This window comes from Atractosteus spatula, chromosome 13 (genome assembly GCF_055471065.1).
Source record: "Atractosteus spatula isolate fAtrSpa1 chromosome 13, fAtrSpa1.hap1, whole genome shotgun sequence".
Classification (NCBI taxonomy): Eukaryota; Metazoa; Chordata; class Actinopteri; order Semionotiformes; family Lepisosteidae; genus Atractosteus; species Atractosteus spatula.
Genome location: NC_142718.1, coordinates 8,198,104 through 8,209,321, shown reverse-complemented (window position 1 = coordinate 8,209,321; position 11,218 = coordinate 8,198,104).

Below are 11,218 nucleotides of genomic sequence, written 5' to 3'. Positions count from 1 at the left end.
ATGCTTTCCATTTAGCTTTACTGTAATAATGTATTATTAAGAGATCCGCTTAAAACTGATAGATTATTCCATATTTTTATTTAACAGGTCACCAAATCTCTCAGAATATACATTATAATACATTGATCCAGATTGTACCTTGCCTTATTTTTTTTACAAGTGTCTGCTTGACATGCTTGAGAACATAACATTTACAAATGAGAGAAGGCCTTTAGGCCCAACTCATTCAACATTCAATCACTTTCAGTAACCTCTTATCCCATTCAGGGTCACAGTGGCCCAGTTAATGTGTCATAAGACTGTACTTGACACTATTACCTCTGTTCGTAATTTCTGAAAAAATAGACACTGGGTGGACAAAGTTACAAAAAGGAGACAGACGTCATGATCAATAATGACAGCGTAGATCTCCTCGGTGAGTCAGTGATGTACTGTATGGGCACAAGCTGGTACGTGCATTGTTGAAAATAGACCAAAGAAAGTTGGGGAAAGACTAAGGAATGAAATAGGTATGTTTGATCATGTTGAAGGAAGTGGAAAAACATTGGTAAAACTGCACTACCAATTAATGCTTTAGGTATAGAAATTATATATACACAATAAATGAATGCTCCTCTGCTTTTAGCCCAGTTTTGATCCGTGCTATGGGCTAGAGTTACAACACATAAGGTCGTTCCTTTTGTTCTCGGTGGAGAGTTGTCTTCTGTTGAACTCTACAGAGACGCAGGCTGTAGAAAGAGGGTGAAGGTCATAAAGACAAGTCTTGCAATATTGGATATGGGGTATCTAGAACCCATACTGATTTCAATGATGCCACCTCTGTCCAAGAAACAAGGTATATTTCTTCAGATTTTCTTGAAACCAGGTGCTAACACTGTCTTTCTTATTTGAACATATTTTGTTTCCTATTTTTTTAAAATACTAGTACTCCATGTGCTAAGAAATGTTGCACTCTTATCTTTCCTAAAACCCTAAGAATAGGGATGTGGGTTAAGCCTTTGGTATTGATCATTTTTCCCATATTTTCTTATACTGTGCTCATTTCATAAATAATGAAGGTTGTAATTAGCATCTGAATTCAATGTCCTGTATGAAATTAGCTGTAATACTGATTGGCATGTATTCGGTCAAAAACTGAGAATGTGTCAGACTAACGCATTGCACTAGAGCAAGGCCAGCACATCTGAATGTAACACTTTTCCCACTAAACAGCTCTTAAGATCCTGCATTACCTTGTTCAACTTTGCAGTGATATACAGTATTTCCTACTGCATAGCATTGTAGGCTACTTTTAGGGCCATTAAAATTTATGAAATATATTATCTAATCGGTTATTTTACTATAGGTTCTGCACAGCGGAAGAGATGTTACAGATATTAACTAGAATGTGGCAGGGCGAAGAAGACATTTTTCTTCACAGACCTGACAATGAGATTCCTATCTGAGCTACACCTTAGTACGACACATCATGAGATGTTAAACAATGCACACACACTGGAATTCGAAAACAACAGGGGCTCAAGCTTCTTTTTTTGCCAGTTCTTGAATCGTATACAAAAAAAAACACATGCCTGCAGACAATATTGAACTGCAACCTTTCAAATAAGCAGATTCAAGCACGAATTGCCTTTTTAATCTCAGGTATGTAAACTGCTGCTGTGCTACAGTATGTTACAAGTAGGAATCCTGTTCAGCTTGACTGTTCTTAGTGGTAACCAAAATGTAGGCGGCCTGAGACATTCCAGCATCTCTGATGTTAATTCTATATTTCTAATTCTTCCATATGTCTTGAGCTATTTCAGTGTATATGTGTATGTGGTACACATTATATTTCAATAATGGTTCCATGATGTTGTAGTTCCTTATTTTCTTCCCGTCAGCTGTTTTTGATCTATGTTCCCTGCAAGTTCTTTACTGTAATCAATGATTTCTGTCTGCATCTTTAAAGCTCAATGAGCAATATTTTCACTCTGTTACGTACTGTAATTCCCTTTGCCTTTCTTGTGTCTGATTTCTTTGTCATTTTTGAGCTGTTTTTTTTTTTACTTATGTCTACTGTATTTCAGTGAAATCTTTTTGAATTAACTTTGTACTTTATTCTATATTTTGTGAGTCACTCTTGATAAGGGTACCAGCTAAGCACACGAAGAAAAACAGACCATTGTCAGTCAGTTCAGGAATGGAAATCTTTGTGTGATTTAAAGTACCTGAAGTGCCACAACGTATCAGAGTGTGCAACCTGCTCTGGATGGGTGAAGCCCTAAAAAGAGAATAAGGTGTTTATCCCTCCCTTTAGCCTTGCACATTCTGCTCTACTACTGAACATTGAATTACGGTAGATACCTGTTCTCAGCTTCCTGTGCATTTTAAGAAAGAATCATGTTTAGCGTAATTCGTTCTTTTCAACATTTGGAATGTATAGATTCTTGCAAAAAAAGCGTTTTCTTTACTGTATGTATATATTATCTGACATTTTCTTTTTCATGAGACTTTATTTACATTTGCCCTGTACATTGCAATACCCCTAATGGGAATATTGTCTAAATTGCCTTACAAGCAACAGTTGGAAAAAACTGCTTAATCTTTTCAAGCTCTGGCAATAGGCATTGTATACACAGGCATCGTAAGAAATCTCTTTGGTGTGGCAAGGTTGCTTAGTCTTTTCACACTAATATTTTGATTCACTGAAATATATTTTCCAAACGAATGTGTGGAAGACTATGGAGAGTCTTTTGACGAAACCTAGCTAAGGGTTTGCTTAGGTTAGGGTTAGGATTCCCAGAAAACATAGACAATTTTTGATGGCATGGCTATGTTTTAGGACAGAAATGATATTAAAGAAAATAGTTATTCCAATATTTTCTAACCATTTTTTTCCTCACATATGTGCCTATATACAGTGCATTGCCCCAGAATGAATGTTGTCTAAATTGCCTTAAAAGGAAAAGTTGGAAAGAAACTGTTTAATCTTTTCAAACTCTTGCACTAGGCATTGTATACACAGGCATGTTAACAAATAAGGCCAAAATGTATTAGGTGTTTCTGACTTTTATGCCATTTAAGCCTGAACCCATACTCATTCAGGACTCCATTCAACACAACATTTCCAATAACACAATCATTCTCATAACGTATTTTGACCATTCTTGATACATTCTCTTTGTTTTGGTGAGGTTGCTTAGTCATTTCAGACTAATATTTTGATTCAGCGAAGTAAATTTTCCAATCAAATGAGTGGAAGATTGAGGAGAGTTTTTTGACCAAACCCTGAACCCTAAGCCAAACCCTTAGCTAGGGTTAAGGTTAGGATTTCCACAAAATCTAGACAATTTCTGAGGGCAAAGCTGTGTTTCAGGGCAGAAATTATGTTTAGGAAAATAGTTATTTCAATGTTTTCTAAACTTTTTTTTTCTGACCTATATATCTATATACAGTGCATTGCCCCAGAATGAATGTTGTCTAAATTGCCTTAAAAGGAAAAGTTGGAAAGAAACTGTTTAATCTTTTCAAACTCTTGCACTAGGCATTGTATACACAGGCATGTTAACAAATAAGGCCAAAATTTATTTGGTGTTTCTGACTCTTACGCCATTTAAGCCTGAACCCATACTCATTCAGGACTCCATTCAACACAACATTTCCAATAACACTATCATTCTCGTAACTTATTTTGACCATTCTTGATACATTCTTTTTGTTTTGGTGAGGTTGCTTAATCATTTCAGAGCAATATTTTGATTCAGTGAAGTAAATTTTCCAATCAAATGAGTGGAAGATTGTAAAGAGTCTTTTGACAAAACACTGAACCCTAACCCTAATGTAAGCAAACTCTTAGCTAGGGTTAGCGTTAGGATTCTCAGAAAACATAGACAAGTTTTGATGGCGTGGCTGTGTTTTAGAACATAAGTGATAATTAGGTAAACAGTTATTTCAATTCTGTATATTGTATGCTTGTAACTTGACTTGAAGGCCTAACTGTCATGTTATTGCAGTATTGTTAATAATGATTCAGGTGGTTTATAGCCAATAGTTTTATCTATGATAAATACACTTAAATCACATAGAAATATATCCTCAAATTATTTTGCAAAGAGAAAGTTCTTTTCAGTTTATATTTAATTCAACTTTTAAAATCGTGGAATGCAAAGAGATGCACATTGTTTTATGATTTTGTGCCAAAGAATATCTTGAAAATACTTTTTTGTCAGAAATTGTAATAAAGTGTTTTTTTTCTGACAGATAAGAGTTTTGCTGATCTAAATATGTTTTTAATAGACCTGCGAAAGATTATTTAATTAACCGATGCCAGCAACCACATGTGAAACAGAAGTTTGACAACCAAAAGAATAGACGAAAAATGACAGTCAAATGAATTGAAGTGTTTAATGTTTACATTCAATCTTGTTATCTTGACGTGCATTTTGCAGAGAAGGGTTTTTGAAGATCATCATAAAAAAGGTAAGCCTTTAAATGAGGTTTTTTGCTGATGCCTCAGTGAGTAGAGAAAAGCTTTTTATTTTTTCACTTGACAGCTTTTTTTTTTGCTGTCTTGCTTGGTCTGTCATAAGGTGAATAAGATCTCTCCGTCATTTTGGGCTTCTCTTTGCCAGGTTTGCTTGGTTTTCCCCCTTGTGATGGGCCAGATGATGTTCCACTGGATCCTGAAGGGGCAAAATAATCTGAAAAGGAGGGCACAGTTATGTCTGCTTCGAGTTTCTGTCCCAGTTTCGGACTCTCCAAACCAGTGTCAGTGACCTTAACAGTAGCTGGGTATCGTGGGGTAGAAGGCTGTGCTCTCCTGATTTCTTGGGCCGATTTTAGAACAGTAGGATCCACTCCAGGATCTGGTGAACTTAGAGCTTGCCCAGAGATCTGCTCCTGATTAAGAATGAAGCCCCTTGATTGTGAGTGGCCCACAGGAGCAATGTCAGAGGCTTTTGAAGTGATGGTGCCACTGTGACGGTGCTGGTCTTCCAGTTGTAGCTCTCCATCATTTCTTCGGTCCTCTGTGATCGTTTTAAGTTCCTCTGACGAACGTACGTCGGTGCTCTCACACGGTGGCTGACTGAACGTTTCCCGAGTGTCGGAGCTGAGCAACCGAGGTACAGTCTTGAAGGAACTGATTTGATCTGAATCCATGCCTTCCCTGTTATCCTCCCCCGACGATCTCCATGTTGTCAAGACACAGGAATCCACTGCACTGTGCTGAATGTTCTGTACAATGCGAGATTTAGTCAATTTAGTAATATTATCTACTTACGGTTCCCTGCATTATTTATAATCGTTGGCACTTTAATCGACTATTTGAATTCATGATGTAGTTCTTTAAACTTGGTGATCCAGGGTCCTGAATTTTATTCTGGACTGGAATCTGTTCTCCCTCTTCTCCAACATGCCAAAGACATGGTGATCACGTTAATTGGCATCTCTAAACTGTCCTGTTGTGTGCAACAGACCCAAAAACATATATAATAATAATTATTCCTTGCACTTATATATAGTGCTTTTCTGGACACTCCACTCAAAGCGCTTTACAGGTAATGGGGACTCCCCTCCACCACCACCAATGTGTTGTCCCACATGTGATGTGGGATGAAGCCAGTTCATAGTGTAAGATCACCAGGGGAAGGGTCATTCATAACCGGTATTTTCGGAATGACCTACTTAATATACTCGACATAGACCTGAGCAAAATGGCCGCCAAGAAGAACCAGCTGACCCGTATATGGAAAGGGTCTACCCAGAGAAACAACGAGACACAGCTGAGCCTCATCAGGAACCGAAATATAAATGCCCTGGAGGCAGTGAACGGGCGCGGAAGCCGATAAGGTGAATGCAGTTTGGAGTAACACAAAGGTGTTAACCACTGTCTCACCCCAATAGCAAGTTTATGTAGATCTACTGTATACACTTTACATACACTTTCCAGTAATGTCATAAAGTGTTTAAGATTTTCAAGAGGACTGGTACTGCCATACTTACTTTGTCTTGATCCTGGGCTGGCATGTTCTTAGAAATTACTGACCTTGAGGAGCTCTTGGTCAGTGAGACTGATACAGAAGTGACACCACCTGGGACAACAGGCACATTTGTATGCAGTGCAGATTCCTTTTCTTCTGTTTGATCCTCAGTTGAGTTTCCCCTGTCCCGGCCCACTTCTTGACTGTCAGGCTTTGACAACCTGGATATCTGGCTGTCAGATTGATTGGTTAGAGCTGGAGAGGTGCTCAGTGACAGAGAAGACAGCTTTTTGTCCAGAGACTGTAAGGAATCCTCAATCTCTTTCTGAGGTTGTAGTTCCTCCGATTTAGTACCAGTGGAGCAGGTTGCTGTACTGGCTAATTGTAACTCTTCTGTATCTGTTTTCTCCAGAACATTGTTTGCGTTGCTGTCCTCTTCAGGCGTTTGGCATTTTAAAAGACCCGCAACATCTACGGTTGTGTGTTCTCTCGGGCCTTGTTCAGGATCCTAGGTAACAGAAATGTCAAATGTAAATGTGTTTAATACAGAAAACATGATCTATTTATTTATCAATTACATTTCATTCTTATTGGCTGGTTTTTATTGACAGATTTTTGAAGAACATTTGAAGAATCCACCCTTCTTTGCCACGGGCGATATGGTGGCTCTGTGGCTCAGGATCTGTGCCTGTGTCTGGAAGGTTGCTGGTTCGTATCCCACGGCCGGCTAAGGAATCCTACTCTGTTGGGCCCCTGAGCAAGGCCCTTAGCCCCACCTGCTCCAGGGGTGCTGTATAAATGGCTGACCCTGCGCTCCGACCCCAAGCTTCTCTCCCAGTCTGTGTGTCTCGTGGAGAGCAAGTTGGGGTATGTGAAAAGAAATTCCTAATATAAGAAATTGTATATGGTCAATAAAATTATCTTATCTTTACCTATTCTACACATCTCTTAGTTCAGGAGCTTTTGCTTTTTCACCTTGACTGTTATATCTCCTTCTTGATCAGCCACCCTGATTCCTCCCTTAAACTACACTATTAGTCTAGTGCATCTGCTCAAGAGTCCCTCTTGATCAGCCTCTGTGCCAATGTCATTGACCCTCTCCCACTCATCTAGAATCCTGTGGCATGCCTGGTCTTTTCTCTTCCTTGCTTCTGAATGCTGAACTAGTTTAGTTCATCCTTGCTTACACACGTGCCTACTGTGGCTGCAAACATCTAATTTACTGTAAAACCCTAGTTCTTCCATACCATTGTTTAAAACACTCCTCCCTATTTCTCCCTACACTTCTCACCCTCACTGTTCCTCCTGTTCCACCAGACTTTCTTTATCCCTTCTTCTCCTCCAATAAATCCAGAGGTTGTTCATTATCAGCCCTTACTTCGTTGAGTGACCCAGAAAAATCCGAACTGTTTCTCCTGATCTTCTTCTGTACCTGCCCAAGATTCACCTTTGCAGACTGCACCTCTGGCAACTCAGCCCTCACCCACACCCTAAAGTAACTCTCAGTAAGCAAAAGTGTACATTCCTATTTGTCCACTTTCATTACTTCCCATTTTCGACAGCTTGTCAACTGTTTTAATTCAGATTATTCCATTTGTGAGGCAAATATAATTTGTCCACAGTTTGTGTTAGACCTAATGGCATTTTCCTTAACTGTAAATGACCTTATGACTAGCATCAACTGTAAAGTCAAAGTACCTTGTACTGTACATGGCCAAAAAGGTGATCTTATATACATGATATTTAAAGGTATTGCTGACACTTCTTCAAGAAGCTTTAATAATAATAATAACTAAAGCATCTGCTATTAGGTTATATTATATTCTTACACTTTTGTGCTTCTTTCCACATTAAAAAGATACATTTTGGTTCATCTGTTCATGATAATTCTTTTGGTTTCAACACAGGAATTGTACTCCACTCACATTTTTCGTTGTTGCTGCACCAGTGATTGACTGATGCAGCAATTGACAATTTGAAGCTGTGGGACACCTCTTGCACGTAGTTGCCTCTTGTTTTATTTTTACTGTCAAAAACTGAACAGTCCGAACATCAGACACCACGACTAATGCTGGTATTGAAGCTGGTATTGGTATCGAGACGCTCGAGTGGAGGTCTAATTCTAATCTCGCACTTCTATTTCTGCTTGTGCATAAAAGAGCACTTCTTTTCTAGTTCCTCTTCCTCCACACCAACGTCCCCATCTTCAACCAGTGCTGTCAGGCTTTCCTCAGCCAGGCAAGTTAAAGCCAAAGTACTAAGCACACTAATCCTTCATACTGTATGTGTCAACTTGTTTCACTATTATAGTGAAGATACAGAATGTAAGAGCACAGGTAAAACCAATAAAGAGAAAAGGACCTCCAGATTATCATAGTGGGGGAGAAAAAGATTCCAGCTGGAACACAGCATGTGTCCTCTAGGAGACTGCTGGTTCAAATCCAGAGTACATTAATAGATGCTTTTGGTGGGGAGATTCCTGTTGGATCCTAGGTTAACCTCACTAGCCTGGAGATCTTTCAGGTTTCATTACCAGCTCCTGGGGCTCAGTAGTTAATGTCAACTTGGTAGCACCCAGTGCACTGTGCACCAAGAATCACTGTGACTAATAAAAGTCTGTGGTACGGTCCAGTCAGTCTCTCCTGGGCTAGCAGGGGTGTGTCAGCACAGCCAGATCGAACAACAGTTAATTAACAGATTTTCAAATTGGTGAGTATAAAATAAATACTTTTTCTTTCTAAATTAAACAGTAAAAACAATGATATAATTGTACCTTCTGGAAGGACACGTGTTTCATCAGTGAAACAGCAACATCTGTGGTTTGGAAAAACACAAACTTTAAGTTAATGAAAACTTACATTTCTATTAACTAAGTTATGAATTAATGATGACAATTATGATTAGGTGGATTGAACTTAATGTTCTGTAACTCTTTAAGTCTACAGCACAGTTTCAGCTCTGGTTATAGTTAGAGGTACTAAAACCTCTTTCAAATTATGTTCAAGGTTTTGTGAACTTGGTGATCAATGCAGGGTTGGTTCCAGACAAGCAAATGATAGTTAAGTCAGTCTATCAGGAAGATAAGACTCGAACTTTTATTGCCACACAATGTGGAAGAAACCATAAGAGGTACCAATAAAATGTTAAAGTGATCCAACAAACCTCTGCTCTTTACCTCTGGGGTTACTGCGGCCACCAGGATGGAGATAAGAGCTGCCTTCTTCTTCCACTTGTTCACCTACAGGAGCCACACAAATACAGACAGGCGTCTTGTAGCAACCAAGGTATCAAATCTATCCAGACTCTGGTGGAGAAATGTGTAAGGTTGCAAGGCCAGTCAAACCCATAGACAATTGAAGAGGCTAGGATCAGCAAATCGAAAGCTCAAGAGCAAATGCAAAACACGATTAAATGGGAGTTCAGAGCACCTTGGGGATTTATTTACTATGCTGTTTAGTGGATCGTCATGCACTTCCATTTGAAGTTTTTTTTTTTATTCGAATCTCCCACTGCTTTGATGTCTGCAGAACATTCAGAACAGTTAGTTGGGATTCACTTCATTTTTCGGTTTGAGTTCTTCTCCTGCGCGCAACTGGAAGAGGCATTTGGTATTCATTTCATTGTAATAATAATAATAATAATTGCTTACACTTATATAGTGCTTTTCTGTACACTCCACTCAAAGCTCTTTACAGGTAATGGGGACTCCTCTCCACCACCACCAGTGTGCAGCCTCCACCTGGATGATGCGACGGCAGCCATAGTGCGCCAGAACGCTCCCCACACACCAGCTATCAGTGGGGAGGAGAGCAGAGTAATGAAGCCAATTCATAGTTGGGGATTATTAGGAGGCCGTGATTGGTAAGGGCCAATGGGAAATTTGGCCAGGATTCCAAGGTTACACCCCTTCTCTTTTCGAGAAACGCCCTGGGAATTTTAATGACCACAGAGAGTCAGGACCTCGGTTTTACGTCTCATCCGAAGGACGGCGCCTGTTTACAGTATAACATCCTCGTCACTATACTGGGGCATTAGGACCCATATGGACCGCAGGGTGAGTGCCCCCTGCTGGCTCCACACGGGGCTGTGTAATTTTGGAAGGACTTTTCCTTTTGTGTGCTATCTGTGCTTCAAAACAAAAAATCCTTCCACTTCTATAGCGCTTTTCTGGACACTCCACTCAACGCACTTTACAGGAAATGGGGACGCCCCCTCACCAGCACCAATGTGCTGCACCCACCTTTAATCAGTGCATGAATATTTCTTGACCTGCAGTACAAGTGGCACCCCACTTCACCTTGACTCTTGTAATGCTTTGCCTTTGTTTGTTGCTTTCAAACCCGTGAGATGCTGTCAACCACACAGCAGCTCTTGGCTGCTGTTCTGGTACAACAGTCTGATGCGTTGGACTCTAAAGCCACACAAAATATAAAATCACATTTGTTCCCTTACCTTGGACTTCTTGTACATTCTGGGGGGATTATATTGACGAGGTCCTTTTTTCATCACCAATTTCTCGATGAACTGGATAGATTCGCCTCGCGTTTGGAAGTTTTCGTAAACCTTCTTGAGCTCATTCAACCTGCGGCCACACATAGGATCACCGATTATAGGACACAGTTTGTTTGTGGGGCTTTTAATTAACTTTACGTGTGGGAAGAGACATAAAAGAATAAAATAGAACACACTCCCAAGACTAAAGTATGCGCACACTGTAAAATCTCAGTGTAGCCACACACGCAGTTTTAATCAATATAGTAAGTGTCAGGAAACCAATTGGTAGAATAGGAGGATCCTTGTGCGGAACCGTGAATCCCACAGAATGCGCAATAGAACAGGCCAAAAGACGTAATCCAGGGGCTTGGGCAATTAGGGAGGCAATGAGTCCAGTAACCAGGGATATCCAACCATGGTCAAAAGCCAGGAGCAAAGATTTGGTATCAGGAGATCAATCAAAAATGCTTAGAAACACACAAAAGAGTTCTACTGGAGGCTTCTCAATAGTGAGCAAGGGTTGGTGCATGAGGGAACTTTAAATACTTAAGGAAAAGGGATGTGGTTGGATAATAGGTCTAGGAGTGAGAATTTGAGGAATCTGGTGCATGTGGGAATGTGATGGGTTCAATTAGGAATGAGATTGTGAAATAGTGGGAATGCAAGGGCGTTTGAGAGGGAGAGTGTGGGGTGTGACAGTAAGGTTACAAAGGTGACTACTATCACCCTAGGAAACATACTCTATACTGCTTTTAACGACTTGA